The following is an 8703-nucleotide window of genomic DNA, read 5'->3' on the forward strand; positions in this document are numbered from 1 at the left end:
CTGAATAATGTAATATAAAGGAATTGCATAAGCCCTTTTTTTCTCTCTCTTTTTTTTTCTTCTTCTTTTTCTCTCTTTTTCTTATCTCTTTTTTGTTTCTTTCTTTCCCTTTTTTCCTCTTTCTTTCCCTCTTTTTACTCTTTCTTTTTCCTTCACCTTCCAACGTATACTATTTTAACATCCTGTATTTTTATAAAAACCTAAGTGTGTTTGTTTTATGTACTCTACCATCTTCCCACATAATTGCCTACCCCAAATTACTTCCTATCTATTCTCCTGCTACTAACCCTCTTCACTAGATTTCTCCTTCACATTTCCTAAGATGTATTAACTATATACCCTCACATCTTCTCCCCTCAACATATCATTCTATGCCTGACCCCCAGTTCATTGTCCATCACCAGAAACTGTCAACCTTTTTATGAAACTACTGATTATATTTTAAATAATAATTGAATCCAACAATCCAACATTTCCAGACATTGAGACTAAACTGTAAATGTCTTAATAACAACAATTAGTTCGTAGGTGATGTATCATTGATATTGGAATCTGTTAACAATGTTCTTCCCCACAAAGGAGAGATCTTGGAACCCTACAAGAGCACTACAAATTTATAGGGTAAAAACAATAACACACCATATCCACAGAGCTAGAAAGGAAGACACATGAGCAACATGAAAAGACAAGGGAAGAAAGTACCACAAACAGATCAAGACAACACATCATTAGAAGCATTGGCAGCTACAGCAGAAAAAAATGACAGAGAAAGATTTCAGGATATACATGATTAAAATGTTTTGGAATCTCAAAGAAGACATAAGAGAACAAATACAGGCAGTAAAAGATCATTTCAACAATGAACTTCATAAACAAATCCAAGAAGCAAAAGATCACCTCAACAGGGAGATAAGGGTTATACAAAAAAAAAAAAAAAAAAAAAAGCAGAAATCCTTGAAATGAAAGAAATAATAAACCAAATTAAAAACTAAAATGAAAGCATCACCAACACACCAACAGAGTACACCACTTAGAAGACAGGATATCAGACAATGAAGATCAAATAAATCATCTTGAAAAGAACGTAGAACACACAGCGAAAATTATGAGAAACCATGAGCAGAACATTCAAGAAATATGGGATAGCATAAAAGGACCAAATTTAAGAGTTACTGGGATACAGGAAGGCATAGAGGTCCAAACCAAAGGAATGAACAATCTATTCAATGAAATAATATCAGAAAACTTTCCAAACATTAAGAATGAATTGGAAATCTAAATTCAAGAAGCCTACAGGACACCTAATGTACAAAATCACAACAGACCTACACTACAAAAATGCCCAACATACAGAATAAGGAGAGAATTTTAAAAGCCACAAGAAAAAGGAATCAGATTACATATAAGGGAAAAGCAATTAAGATAATGGCAGATTTTTCAACACAGACCCTGAAAGCTAGAAGATCCTAGAACAACATATATCAAGCTCTGAAAGATAATGGGTGCCAACCAAGAATCTTGTATCCAGCAAAATTAATCTTTATATTTGAAGATGAAATAAAAACCTTCCATGATAAACAAAAGTTAAAAAGGTTTATAGATAAAAAACAAGAACTACAAAACCTCCTTGGCAAAATATTTCATGAAGAGGAAATGAAAAACAGCAATGAAAGTAAGCAGAGGGAGGTAGTACACTAAAGGAATAACTAATCAAAGAGGAAAACCAAGTAAAATAAGAAAAATAAACAAATATGTCTCAATAGTAACCCTAAATGTTAATGGCTTAAACTCACCAATCAAAAGACATAGGCTAGCAGATTGGATTTTTAAAAAGACCCAACAATATGCTGCCTCCAGGAGACTCATCTGATAGGAAAAGACATACACAGACTGAAGGTGAAAGGTTGGGAAAAATCATACCACTCACATGGACTGTGGAAGCAAGCAGGAGTTTCCATACTCATATCAAATAAAGTAGACTTCAAGCCAAGGTTAATCAAAAGGGATAAAGATGGACATTACATACTGCTCAAGGGAACCATACACCAACAAGACATAACAATCATAAATATATATGCCCCACACAATGGTGCAGCTTCTCAAGTTCAAGAGTCAAATTGACCACAATACAATCTTGGGTGACTTTAATACACCTCTCTCTCTATATTGGATAAATCTTCCAAACAAAAGTTGAATAAAGAAGCTATAGAACTCAATAACACAATAACTTAGACTTAACTAATACATATAGAATATTTCAACCTGCATCAAGCAGATAAACTTTCTTCTCATCAGCATATGGATCCTTCTCTAAAATAGACCATATACTATGCCACAAAGCAACTCTTAGCAAACACAAAAAAAGTAGAGATAGCTACCATGCATTTTATCAGATCATAATGGAATGAAATTGGAAATGAGTGACAAAATTAAAAATAAAAATTTCTCCATCACAAGGAGACAAAACAATATGCTACTGAATGAACAATTGGTCACATAAGACATCAAGGACAAGATTAAAAAATTCATAGAGGTAAATGAGAACATAGACACAACATATCGAAATCTCTGGGACACTAATAAAGTAGTACTAAGAGAAAAATTCATTGCAGGGAGTTCATTCCTTAAAAAAAGAAAAAAATCAACAAATAAATGACCTTACACTACATCCCAAAGCCCTAGAAAAAGAAGAACAAGCCAGTAGCAAAAACAGTAGAAGGCAATAAATAATTAAAATTAGAGCTGAAATCAATTAAATTGAAACAAAAGAAACATTTGAAAAAATTGACAAAACAAAAAATTGGTTCTTTGAAAAAAATAAATAAAATTGACAGACCCTTAGCCACACTAAGGAAGAGGAGGAGAGAGAGAACTCAAATCACCAGCATACATGATGAAAAAGGCAATATCACAACAGACACTATAGAAATACAGAGTATAATTAGAAATTATTTTGAAATCTTATACTCCAATAAAATAGAAGAAATTGAAGGCATCAACAAATTTCGTAAGTCATATGATTTGCCCAGATTGAGTCAGGAAGATATACACAATTTAAACAGACCAATATCAAGTGAGGAAATAGAAGAAGCCATCAAAAGCTTACCAACCAAGAAAAGCCCAGGACCAGATGGATATACAGCCAAGTTCTACAAGACCTTTAAAGAAGAACTAATACCAATACTCTCCAATTTATTTCAGGAAATAGAAAAAAAAAAAAAAGGCAGCACTTACAAACTCATTCTATGAGGCCATTATCACTCTTATCCCAAAACCAGGCAAAGACATATCAAAGAAAGAAAACTTCAGACCAATATCTCTAATGAACATAGATGCAAAAATTTTCAATAAAATTCTGACAAATCAAATACATAAACATATTAAAAAGATTGTGCACCATGATTAAGTGGGATTCATCCCAGGGATGCAAGGTTGGTTCAACATATGGAAATCAATAAATGTAATTCATCACATCAATAGACTTAAAGATAAGAATCATATGATCATCACAATAGATGCAGAAAAAGCATTTGACAAAATACAGCACCCCTTTATGTTCAAAACACTGGAAAAACTAGGGTAACAGGAACATATCTCAACATCGTAAAGGCTATCCAGACCAACATCATTCTAAACGGAGAAAAATTGAAAGCATTCCCTCTAAAAACTGGAACAAGACAGAGATGCCCTCTTTCACCACTTCTATTCAATATAGTTCTTGAAACACTAGCCAGAGCAATTAGACAGATGAAAGAAATCAAAGGAATATGCATAGGAAAAGAAGAACTTAAATTATCATTATTTACTGACCATATGATTCTATACCTAGAAGACCCAGAAAACTTCTAGAACTGGTAAATGAATTCAGCAAAGTAGCAGGATATAAAATCAAAAGCATTTCTGTACATCAGTGACAAAGCCTCTGAGAAGAAAATGAGGAAAACTACCCCATTCATAATAACCTCAAAAAAAAATAAGATACTTGGGAATCAACTTAACAAAAGAGGTGAAAGATCTATACAATGAAAATTATAGAACCCTAAAGAGAGAAATCAAAGAAGACCTTAAAAGATGGAAAGATCTACATTGCTCTTGGATAGGCAGAATTAATATTATCAAAATTACCATACTACCAAAAGCACTATAAAGATTTAATGCAATTCCGATCAAAACCCCAATGGCATTCCTCCTAGAAATAGAAAAAGCAATTATGAAATTCTTCTGGAAAAATAAGAGACCCAGAATAGCTAAAGCAATCCTTAGCAGGAAGAGTGAAGCAGGTGGCATCGCTATACCAGACCTTAAACTATACTACAGAGCAATAGTAACAAAAACAGCATGGTATTGGCACCAAAACAGACTGGTAGACCAAAGTACAGAATAGAGGCCACAGAAAATAACCCACAAAATTACAATTATCCTATATTAAACAACGGTGCCAAAAACATGCACTGGAGAAAAGATAGCATTTTCAACAAATGGTGCTGGGAAAACTGGAAATCCATATGCAACAAAATAAAATTAAACCCATATCTCTTACCATGCACAAAACTTAACTCAAAATGGAACAAGAACCTAGGAATTAAACCAGAGACTCTGGGTCTAATAGAAGAAAAAGTAGGCCCTAATCTTCATCATGTGCGATTAGGCCCCAACTCCCTTAATAAGACTCCTATAGCGCAAGAATTAAAACCAAGAATCAATAAATGGGATGTAATCAAACTAAAAAGTTTTTCTCAGCAAAAGAAATAATCTGTAAGATGAACAGAGAACCTACATCTGGGAGAAAATCTTTACCCCTCACACATCAAATAGAGCACTAATCTCTAGGGTATATAAAGAACTCAAAAAGCTTAGCACCAAAAAAACAAATAATCTAATCAATAAATGGGCCAAGGACCTGAACACACTCTTCTAAGAAGATGATATACAATCAATCAACAAATATATGAAAAAATGTTCATCATCTCTAGCAATCAGAGAAATGCAAATCAAAACTACTCTAAGATATCATCTTACTCCAGTCAGAATGGCAGCTATTATGCATACGAACAACAATAAGTGTTGGCGAGGATGTGGGGAAAAAGGCACACTCATACACTGCTGGTGGGACTGCAGGTTGGTACAGCCAATATGGAAAGCAGTATGGAGATTCCTTGGAAATCTGGGAATGGAACCACCATTTGACGCAGCTATCCCTCTCCTTGGGCTATACCCAAAGGACTTAAAAACAGCATACTACAGGGACACAGCCACATCAATGTTTATAGCAGCACAATTCACAATAGCTAAACTATGGAGCCAACCTAGATGCCCTTCAGTGGATGAATGGATGAAAAAAATGTGGCATATATACACAATGGAATTTTACTCAGCAATAAAAGTGAAAAAAATCATGGCATTTGCAGGTAAATGGATGGCATTGGAGAAGATAATGCTAAGTGAAGTTAGCCAATCTCAAAAAACCAAATGCCAAATGTTTTCTCTGATATAAGGAGGCTGACTCATAGTGGGGTAGGGAGGCAGAACATGGGATGAATAGATGAATTCTATATAGGGAAGAGGGTAGGGAGGGAAAGGCAGGAGGCAGGGGATTAGCAAGGATGGTGGAATGTGATGGACATCATTATCCAAAGTACATGTATGAAGACTCGAATTGGGTGTCAACCTACTTTATATACAAACAGAGATATGAAAATTTGTTATATATATATATATATATATATATATATATATATATGTGTGTGTGTGTAATAAGAATTGTAATGCAAAAAAGTACATGTATAAAGACATGAGTTGGCATGAACATACTTTATACAAAGATATGAAAAATTGTGCTCTATATGTGTAATAAGACTTATAATACATTCTGCTGTCATGTATTTAAAAAAATAAAATCAATTTTAAAAAAGAATGAAAAAAAATTTCAGCACATGAGCACTTGGAGCACATACTCAAACTATATCCAAAACATAACAAAGAATAAATACCATCATTTCAAATTCCAGGGTACTGTGTCTTTGAGGACCATCAAAGCCTTTATCTCAGGAAATAAGTCTCCATATACATACATTCAAAGGCATTTAATACATAGAAATGTAGGTAGCTCAAATTTACATAATTTCAAATTTCAGTTTCTCTTATAAATTTAGAGTAATTGGCATTCCTTTCACTTCTAATTGATCGAAAATTTGACTTTAGATATCTAATCAATAATTTAAATGGCTGAAACCATTTTTTAAAGAGGTATATGATTTTTACATGCTGAAATCATCTACTAGAAATTTCTTTAAAATGAAACCCTTAAATTTCAAATTATATTAAAAGCATGTGATAAAGGGGATTCACTACAGTCATATGATAGTAGTTCAAGGTCCATTTGAAAAAACTTAGCAGACCTTTCAAAATCCCTTAAGATTCAGCAAACAACCAACTAGGACCATGCTATAATGGTGAAAACCTAAAAGTGATTCTTAACAGCAATCTCTTCCCCAGTCTTCCAGACTCCAGTTTGGAGGTGAGGATAGATGGGAGAGACACATAGTTAGCTTCATAGTTGCTTCCATAATAAAAACAATAAAAACCACAAAAGCAAAAATTGACAATATCTTCTTCAGTGTGAGACAGGCAAAAATATAGATTCATAAGATACTAAAGGGCTTCTTAAAAATTTTGAAATTGCTCTGTAGTAAAATTTGATTAACATCAGGATAAACACAACCTTGTTCACTTATAGTAGGCTTATGGTTGTCTTGGAAATGCTAACCATATGATATCTATCATATCTATATATGATAGATAGATAGATAATATAAACTATACATATGCAAGCACTCACATGAGCAACAAATTACCCCTATTTCTTATAATACATTTGTCTACTTGAAAAGCTACTGAAAAACTATCAGAAATAAAAAGAACTCAGGGCGGAGCTTGGCGGGCTGTGTGCGCCCACTTAGGCCCTGAGCGGTCAGCGCATACAGACTGAGGCTACACCCAGGCATCGGCTTGGGCACAGGAACAGCACCTTGCGCGAGGTCCCGCCCCCCACACCTGCAACCTATCCCTGGCAGGGTGCATAGAGGTGCCACCCGTCGCTGAGCCAGGCTGACTGAGCCAGGAAATGGCTTTCCTGAGTGGCATGGCCCACACCCTGGTGCAGTTGGGCCTGTACTTAAAAAAATACCAGAAGAGCTTTTTACGAAACTGGAGAAAATTGGAAAGGGTTCTTTTGATGAGGTGTTCAAAGGTAATGACAGTCGGACTCAAAAAGTGGTCGCTATAAGAATCACTGGACTGGAGAAGATGAGATAGAGGACATTCAACAAGAAATCACAGTGCTGAGTCGGTGTGACAGTCCGTATGTAATCAAATATTACGGATCCTACTTGAAGGATACAAATTGGGGTAATAATGGAATATCTTGGTGAAGGCTCTGCATTCGATCTATCAGAACCTGGCCCTTTAGATGAAACTCAGATAGTCACCCTATTAAGAGAAATTATGAACGGACTTGATTATCCGCATTCAGAGAAGAAAATCCACAGACGTCAAAGCCGCCAATATTCTGCACTCCGAGCTTGGAGAGCTGAAGCTGGCTGACTTTGGAGTGGCAGGCCAGCTGACAGATACCCAGATAAAGTGGAACACCTTCGTGGGCACCCCCTTCTGGAGGGCGCCCGACATCATTCAACCGTCAGCTTTACGACTCCAAGGTGGACATCTGGTCACTGGGAATAACAGAGCCATAGAACTGGCGAAAGGGGAGCCCCCTCATTCCGAGCTGCGTCCCATGAAGGTTTTATTCCTCATTCCAATGAACAACCCCCCGACGCTGGAAGGAAACTACAGCAGACCCCTCAAGGAGCTCGTGGAGGCCTGTTTGGGCAAGGAGCCAAGCTTTGGGCCCACTGCTAAGGAGCTGCTGAAGCACAAATTCATAACGCGCAATGCAAAGGAAACGTCCTACTTGACGGAGCTCATCGACAGGTGCAAGAGGTGGAGGCCGAGCAGAGCAGCAGACGACTCAGGCTCTGAGGACTCGGATGCGGAAACACATGGCCAGGCATCTGGAGGTAGCGACTCCGGGGACAGGATCTTCACAGTCTGAGCGAAGGATCCCAAGACTCTTGAAAACGGAGCTCTTCAGGCATCGGATTTGAAAAGAAATATGATGAAAGACATCTCAAAGAGGACTTTCTCTCAGTGTTTATCAATGATTATTCCTCCTCTGTTTGCGGAGCTGAAGGAGAAGAGCCAGGCGTGTGGAAGGAACCTGGGGTCCCTCCATAGAGGAGCTGCGGAGGTACCATCTACCTGGCAGAAGAGGCCTGCCCCAGGATCTCCGACACCATGGTGGCCCAGCTGGTGCAGCACCTGCAGAGATATTCTGTAAATTGTGAAGGAACTTCGTCCCACTGATATTCCTTTGGCATTTGGGATTTTGTTTTTCCTCCTTTTTTCTGCATCCAACTTTTGAAAGTCAATGAGAGCCTTTGACAACTCTCCTGGAGGAAACTTGGAGGGCCACCCCCAAGGCCAAACCTTCCACACATTCAGCCCTTGCTGTGCCATAGCCTGATGAGGTCTCTTGCATGGGGTGGGAAGAGCCAGTTCCTTCAAGCAATTATTTTATCTTTTTTATTGTTTTTAATTTTAACCATAGTGCACATATTCAAGGAAAATGTCTTTGATAACAAAACC

At 36.8% G+C, this 8703-nt stretch overlaps 1 pseudogene; it reads left to right on the forward strand.

Annotated features, from left to right (window-relative positions):
* The first annotated feature begins 7141 nt into the window (after window positions 1-7141).
* On the forward strand, window positions 7142-8421 carry LOC114085588 (serine/threonine-protein kinase 24-like; annotated as a pseudogene).
* Window positions 8422-8703: the final 282 nt, after the last annotated feature.

Source organism: Marmota flaviventris, chromosome 7, assembly GCF_047511675.1.
Source record: "Marmota flaviventris isolate mMarFla1 chromosome 7, mMarFla1.hap1, whole genome shotgun sequence".
NCBI classification, from domain to species: Eukaryota; Metazoa; Chordata; class Mammalia; order Rodentia; family Sciuridae; genus Marmota; species Marmota flaviventris.